Source organism: Equus caballus, chromosome 15, assembly GCF_041296265.1.
Source record: "Equus caballus isolate H_3958 breed thoroughbred chromosome 15, TB-T2T, whole genome shotgun sequence".
Lineage (NCBI taxonomy): Eukaryota > Metazoa > Chordata > Mammalia > Perissodactyla > Equidae > Equus > Equus caballus.
Window position 1 is genome coordinate 13,183,371 of NC_091698.1, and position 8,374 is coordinate 13,191,744.

The window sequence follows — 8,374 nt, forward strand, 5'->3', positions numbered from 1 at the left end:
GCGATGGTCATGGAAGCCGCTTCCGCCCCCAAGCCCATCAGAGGGCCGTGGTCAAACCCCCCCCCCCGCCCCTTTTCCTCAACAGCCCCTCCAAATCTCCATCGCCTGCCTCAAGCGGGATCGTCCTCATACCGTTCGGTACCCGAAGAGATCAGAGGCCAGCTAGTCAAGAACTCTCTGTTTCCCACACTCCCCCACCCCCGTTTGAACGTCCCTCTACTACTCTCCACTCACCCCTCCCCTTTCCCTTTGGTTTTCCAGGAAGAGGGATTCAGTTGGCAGTTCCAGGGTCCTGGCTCCACGTGGGGTGCCCTGGGAACCATCTGCTCAGCCTCCCCCAAAGATCTCGTTCCCTCAGTTTGCCAGCTGCTTTCTCTTCGGCCCATCTCTTTCCTTACGCCGCTGAGCACACCCAAGTCTCTCCCAGCATCCACACCTCTCCTTTCTGCTCCTCCACCACCGCCTTCTCTCTCTACCTGTCACGGCTAAGCTGCTGCCAAAAGACCTGGACTCCTCGTCAGCCATCCAGTCATCGCCTCGTCTCTCAGCGGCTCCTCGAAAGACTCCCCACATCTCGTCGCCGTCACGTCCTAGCAAGAGGCCAGGGCACGCCCTTCGGTTCCTTCGTCTTCCTAAACTCTCTGTGGTGTCTGAGGAATGCTGCCCACGTCTTCAGTCTCTGCAAGTTCTCTCCACCCTCTTTCTCTGGGGGATGGCCCCGTCCCCAGGTGCCCTTCCTAACTTCAGACCCTTCTGTCTCACTTTCCTCTGTGGCTTCTCCTCCTGACCACTTCTCAAAGGGTTCTGTTCTCGAAGGCACGGTCTTCAGGGAACAGGAACGCCTTGGGTCTCAGAGCAAGCTCATGTGCTCCTACGATTCGACTCGCCCCCGGATGCCCAGGGCTTCTGAGTGCGTACGACTGACGTCACCCTGCCCCTGACTCCACACTGCTTTCTCTAACTGTCTGCTGGACGCACCTCTCAGGATGTCCAAAGGCTTCTCAAAACCGACACGTCCAAAAGGGAGCCCGGTATCCTCCAACAAAACCCTCCCCCTCCTCTTACCTTCCTTTCATCACCTCAGAAAACCTCTGCCCATCTCATCACCCGAGAGCGAGAGGCCTCAGGGCCACGCTTGAGCTCTCTGTCTCACCTGCTTCGCAGCCTACCGACTCCCAAAGGGAGCCGAGCGCCTTCCCTTCTTTGCTGTCCCCGCTGCTCTGCCGCATGCCTTCCTGTCTCTTGCACGCAACCAGCCCAGTAGACTCCTTACTGATCTTGCCGGCTGGCCTCCTGGCACACTGACCCCCGCCCCCCGCTTGAATCCATCCTCCACACTGTTGGGAGGGTGACCCAAGAGGAAAACCCTGCCGTTACTGACACCACGGTGCCCGGCCCCCACAGGGGTGGACGTGGGCAAGAAAGTAACCAAAGTTTCTGAGGTTGTTTTGCAGAACAACAGGAAGACGGCAGATCAGAGAGCAGCTTGATGGCAGCCCCCCGGCCCCCGCCCGACCGGACGTCATGCAGAGGCTTGGACCAGCTGAAATGACGGATCGCCCACTTTCCGCGTCACGGACAGAGATCCTCGGCGTGCAACACGTCGAACCCCACTGACTTTGCACTTGTGACCCACGAAGAAATACGAGCGACAGTCGCACCTGAGCAGAGGACTCTTCAAGCTTCACCCCCAGCGCTCTCCTGGTCCCACCCCTACCCTGAACCCCAGATAAATGCCGCAACGTTTTGTTTTCCCTTTGAGGAGGCGGGTTTGAGTTTTACTCCCACCTCCTTGTCTGGCTGCCTCTTGATCATAAACTTCTTTCCTTGCTGCAACCCTAACGTCTCACTGATTGGCTTGGCTGCGAAATCGGGTACCCGGACCTGAGTTTGTGTGTGGTCCCATCGCTTCCCTGCTTGAAAGGAATCCAGGGTTCTCCACTGCCTGCAGGCCAAACTGGAGCAGAATCTCCAAGGCCTCGCCCCTGCAGCCTTCCTCCCTGCTCCTCACCCACACGCGGGCCACCCTCCCACCACGTGCGACTCTCTGCAGACCCCAAACAGGTTCTGAGTCATATGACTTCAAGCCCAGGAGCCTCATGGTGGCAGGGTAACTCCTTCAATCCAGTGCACACTGGAAGTCTTTAATTTTCCTCTGCCTGACCTAGATGGCGAGGGATGGATTCCTATGCACCTTAGGTTGATGGGGATTTCCGAACACTGAACAGGTGAGTTCAATGGCAATTTCTTATTTATTTACACAGGCAGCCTATGGGACCACACTCTACACCATATGGAGCCACATAGGAAAGTGCACTTGGGGAGAGAGTAAATACGCAAGGCGGTGGGGGACAGTCTTTGTAGCCACAGGAGAGGTGCGGTGTTCCCTGGTTCCCACAGGAAGGTGGGACTGGCTCATTTGAATAATTTCACAGGTGAGCAGGAAACTTGAGACCACTACTTGGGGAGCACCCATGCCTGCTCCCTGTGATGAAGGGGTTGTTTGGCGAGGGGATCTTATCTCTGGGAGCTGTGGAGGAGGGAAACTTGCAGGTAGGCCATTTGAGGCCCTCTTCGTTTACCAGGTTTCAAAGCAACACTTCATATTGAATCTTCATCTCAGGCCTCACAGTACAGTTGTCTCTCTCATGCCTTGACATCGTCTTACACCCTGGTGATATCTGAGACATTTAGGGAGGAGGAAAAATGCTTCCCTGGGAAACAATGTTGGCACTAGACCAGGAGGGAGAGGGGGTCATCGACAACCTTGAGTGTATGAACTTTCATTGATGTTCACTCGCTTGATCCCAAGAGAATTCCCAAGCAGCCAAAGGTTCTGTGGGAGAGGTGACATCCTGCAGCTCCATCATATTTGGCAATGGAGGGAGGACAGGGGAGGGCACCCCATCTGGCAGGTCGCACATGCCACAGGGCCCAGGTTTGGATCCATCCTGTTGCAAGGAAGCCTTGGTAACCTTCCCGCACTTGGTTTTGTTTTGTTTAGTTTTGTTTTTGAGGAACATTAGCCCTGAGCTAACTGCCGCCAATCTTCCTCTTTTTGCTGAGGAAGGTTGGCCCTGAGCTAACATCCGTGCCCATATTCCTCCATTTTATATGTGGGACCCCTACCACAGCATGGCATGCCAAGCAGGGCCATGTCCCCACCGTGGATCCGAACTGGCGAACCCCGGGTCGCTGAAGCAGAACGTGTGCACATAACTGCTGTGCCACCGGGCCGGCCCCATCTTCCCGCACTTGTTGGATTCTACTTCCAGGACTAAAGTGATAATAGGCAGCTGGGGATGGAGGCTCAGCGTCTGGGAGAGATTCTGTTTCCAGAAGAGGCCAGTGCGTGGCCAGTAATTGCTGCTCTAATATGGCAGAATGCAGGGCCAAGGAGGCGGGCTTCTTGCATCAGGAACCCACAGACAACTTACGCACATCCTGCGTTTTCCAGAGACTCCAGGAAGCCTGAGAGGAGGTTGCCGAAGCCTCTTCCCCACAAGAGTCTCCGAGGGCTCTAGTGGGAGGGACTGTTGATTTTAATTTGGACAGCTCCTAGAGTCCTTTGTTGGAGGGGGTCCCCACTGAAGCTGGGCTCATTTATAAGTCACAGCATAAATGGCCTTAAGTAAAATTTGTAGACAAGGACTATATTGCCTCCAGAAGCAAAAAGGGATTACATGATATTGGATTGTACATCCTTCACAAGTGTGTCAAACAAATGTCCTCGAAGGAGGTCACAAAAGTCATGTCATGCCTGTACTCCTGGAGAAAGGGGGATCCGGTGAAGGTCTTGTCTGCAAAGACTGCCTGTGAGAGCAGAACGGCTTAGTCCCTGTGGGTAACAAGGCAAAAACATGTCCCCTCAGAGGTGATGGCAAACTGTGGCTGGGAGGATGTTGAAACAGGCTCTGAACAGAGCATATTAACCAAATCTATAATAGCAAAATATTCAGCCATGTGTAAATGTAGTTGTGCCCAGGCGGTTTAAGTGTACCAGGATTTATTTCCATCAGGTACAGTCAGACACAAAGATACAGAAATAACTGTCACGAAGGAAGAAGTTTTCTCTCCTTACAGATTCCGAGCAACAGAAGGCAGGGCACACCATGGAGGGCCACACAGGTCAGCACCAGGGTCGGTCAGGAGACAGAAGGAGTGAGGGGAAAACGTGGGCGAGAGCCTTTCGTGTGGATTCCACGGGAAGGAAGGAGTGAGGCAGGGTGAGCAGGTGTTGGCTTGGCTGGTTTGAATCATTTCAGTGGGCTCAGGGCACAGCAGTGTCCCTGGTTGTCTGGTCCCCGTCCCTGGGGTGACGAGGGCAAGGGAAGGGTGGCCCAGAGTGGAAGAGCCTCAGAGAGGAGGGGGTTGAGGGGGTTGACTCTAGATGATTACATACGAAAGGATTGCTCAGAGGAGTCATTTACTATCTGTAGCAACTAGTTAACCCTGGCAGGGCAGTTCCTCCAAGGTTGCCGAGGCCTCAGATGTCAAAGCCTTAAATACAGAAACTAGAAAACATACTCATTTCACTAGGTATAACCATAATTTCAGCCCTTGTGTAAAGTCCATGAAGGTTTACGAACTAGGGCATGTTAGCAAATGTTAAAGTTAGTTCAGAAACTATGTTGTGGAGGCACAAAGGCCAGTCAGAACCCTTTATCTTTTTGCCATATAAATTAGTCTAGTAAATTTTCAATTGCTAATTGGGCCAAATTGTGAACCTTTCTGGAATTAGTTCTTTTGTGTGATTGCTTCCTCCGCACGTATCCAGGTTTCTCTCCTGTATTTATCTTTTGATTGGTCTGATGGTCACAGGATGCACTTGGGGCTGGGGGATTGTCTTTCTGCTCTGCTCTTGTTTATCAGTTTTCCATCCAGAGAGGCTCAGGTCGGGAGCATCAGGGTTAGGGCCTCTCTCACAGCAATGGTTGTATTTAAATCAGGTTCGAATTAACACCTTCACTGTGCCACAGGGGTGCTGTGCATTGTTTTCCTCATAACCCTGAGGATCAGAGTTTTGTGCCACCCCGGCTTAGGTGACAGAGTGCATTGGAGGAGCCCACGGCCCCCACCATGCAGACGTTGAGGGGTGGAAGCCATCTTCTGCTGCAGCCCTACCTTCTCCCCGCTGGGCACTGCTTCCCTCCCCCCACCTTCTCTCTGTACTTATTCCCTCGGGATATTTTTGCCTGGAGAGTCACAGTGTTTGTGCTTCTCCATCGGATGACATGTGGACAGACCTTCAGGGTGGTTATGTGGAAAGGAACCAGGTGTCGGGCCTCAAAGACAAGTGTTCTTTCCCTCCAGGAATGCCAGTCAATCTCCCCAGTGTTGAAGTCCACATCCAGGAGGTCATTTTGTCTATGGCCAAGGTGGGGGCCTTGAGCCCCTTGATGACCAGATTAGTCCTTTGGCATGCTGGTCAGGAACAAAGCTAAGCACAGCCCAAGTGTGCTCGTTCAGAGTTTCGCATTGGGAGAGAAGTAGAACACCACATGCTCCCCCATAGGCACTTGTTCTTTTTGATCTGTGCCTGGGCCATGGGCTCCCATGCTCGTGGACCTCGAAATCCTTATGGGTCTGGAGAGCCCCTGACAGCAGCATGATGAGCAGCAGCACAGGAGACGGGTGAGCTCACTGCCTTTGCCTGAACAGCCCCGACTCTGGAGGGAACCAGGAAGTCATTCTGAAATCTTCCTGGGGTCATGGCCTTCTCCTTTCCTCAAGCCAAACAAGGGGTCATCCCCAGGACTGTGCTGGGGGGACACTTTCCCAAACAGTGTCTCTGTGACCGCCCCAAGCAGCCACTGATGGTCATCAGACTAGACACAGTGACTAAGGAGCATCAGCCTGAGATTCAGGAAATGGAACTCAAGCATCCACCAGTTAGGAGGTTGTGTTGTCGCTGCCCTCTGGTGGGAGGCTGGGAGACCACCTGCCAGACACAGGCCACACCTGATGGCACCTCACTCTGGGATAGAGTCAACTAAGAATAGGTCTCGCTTTCTGGGGAAGAATGAGACACTGGGGTGGGGAAGAGATGGCAGCATCTACTTGAGAGAACAGAACATGAGCTAAAGCCCAAGCTGGCCGGCAATGGGCCCTCACTCCCCAGATAGTAACTGCTGCCAACGACCCCGATAGTTAGCAAAGGAGTAGTTAGTGAGCACTGCCCAGGTGTCCTCAGGTGAGGTTGGGTCATCCTCCTTGTGATGCCAACTGTTTTAGTCACTTCACTCCATTGGTGAGAGGGAGTTTTCCACCCTAGACTCATGGGGGTGGCTAAACACAGTACACTCAACAGTGGACAGGTGGAATGGACAGCAGTTTATAAGTTTATCACATATTCTCACAGCCCCAGGAGGAGGACAGCACACACCATGCAGGGCCACACGGGGACTGCACTTGGGAACAGATGGAACAAGCAGAGGTTTGGGTAGGAACAGGACTGTGTGGTAACAAGAGGGTGAGGTGAGCCCTGGTTCCCGCAGGAGGGTGTGGTGGGCTTGTTGGAATGATTCTGTGATAGGGAACTGAAGCCTGAGGTCAGGAACAAGCAGGCACTGTGTCTGCTCCCTGTGATGAGAAGGGGTGTTTGGCCAGGGGACCTTATCTGTGGGAGAATAGGGGGAAGAGGAGTCGGGAATTGCAGTTAGGCCATTTGAAGTCCCCTTGATTTATCAGATGTCAAGACAGGTCAGAATATTGAATCTTAATTTCATGCTTTATGCCACAAGAAGTTATTAAAAATAATTCTTGGCTCTGGCCCGGTGGTATAGAGGTTAAGTTGGTGCACTCCACTTCGGTGGCTCAGAATTCAGCAGTTCGGATCCCAGACACAGACCTATGCATCGCTTATCAAGCCATACTGTGGCAGGTGCGCCACATATCAAGTGGAAGAAGATGGTCACAGATGTTAGCTCAGGTCCAATCTTCCTCAAAAAAGAAAATTCAATTAATAAGTAATTCTTCCTAGAAGTGATAATATAGTTCAGCAATATGCTAGGATAGAAAATAAACATGTAAAAGTCAGTTGTATTTCTACGTACTAGCAATGAACATGTGCACAGGATAACAAAATTAACAGTACACTTGGGATCACTAATAAAAATAAAAGACTTAGGTGTAAATCCAACAAAACTTGTCCAGGACTTGTATGGCAAACTCTACACAACACTGACAATAGCAATGAAACAGCTAAATAAGCGGAGAAAGATACCATGTTCCTGAATTGGAAGACAAAATATAGTAAAGATGTCAATTCTCCGTAACTGTTATACAGATTTAATGCAATCAAAATCCAGTAAATTGGTTTTGTAGCTAGAGATAAAGTAATTCCAAAATCTATACGGAAAGAGAAAGGAATTAAAATAGCTTAAACAACTCTGACAAGGAGGAAGTGGGAGTAATTGAGCTACCCAGTTTCATAACTTATTATACAGGTACCGTAAGCAAGACTGTGTAATATTTGCAGAGGGATTGACACATAGATCAATGGAACTGAACAAAGAACCCAGATATAGCCCCAACAAATATGCCCCACTGATTTTTGACAAAGGAGCAACAGCAGTTCAATGGAAGAAAGTTGGTCTTCCAAGAGACTAGAGCTACTTAAGGCTTGGGAGCAAATCACAGGTCAAAACTTAGGCAAACGGAAACACAGGGAAGGAAGAAAATGGTTGACTGAGGTATACCAGGTGGTGATGGAAAGGGAGGGATAGTTGGCGCCTAGCTCAGGAGTAAAGTTGCAACTACCCAATGACAGCTTATTTCATCTTTCTGAATTTAGCTGCTTCTAATTGACTATTTCCACAGGCGCTGGTGATTTTCCCGTCAGCTACCACACTCCAAACTCAGGTCACCACTAATTGTGTATATGGTGCCCCAGACTCCGTTAGCCTTCCCATTAGCATCATTCTCAGGTTATATGAGATGGCAAGATGGCTCTCAGTAGCTTGAAAGGTACATCCTCCCAGGTTCAAGTCTGGCCAAAAAGAGAGCTCTTCCAGACTTAGTAACTCCTGGTTTGGTTCAACTCCTTGGATTCATTCAGATGGGACCCACCTGGTCACCGCCCTCCCCTGCCCCAACACACACATACACGCACTCCTAAAGTATCACTGGGGTGTTCTGGGTATCATTGCCAGGCCGTGGTAAGGTTCTGCCCCCCGTGCCAAGCATGGAGCCTCATGTGATACAAGTGGACTGAAAGGAGAGTTTAGTTCTTCAGAATAAACTCTAGCTGTTGTTCGAGAAGAAAGCAATCCTGGACAGCCAAGGCAGCAAATGTCCACTTGAGCCTCTTGGGGAGAAAGGCCATGGTTCATGCCCAGCTTTTTCTCCCAATATTAGTGTTCACAGGGATCGA

At 51.2% G+C, this 8,374-nt stretch overlaps 1 long non-coding RNA gene across 1 annotated transcript; it reads left to right on the forward strand.

Moving 5' to 3' along the window:
- The first annotated feature begins 261 nt into the window (after positions 1-261).
- Positions 262-1,836, forward strand: LOC138917622 (uncharacterized). The gene is made up of 2 exons (XR_011425852.1): positions 262-1,031; positions 1,455-1,836. It is a non-coding gene; the product is annotated as an uncharacterized lncRNA (long non-coding RNA).
- Positions 1,837-8,374: the final 6,538 nt, after the last annotated feature.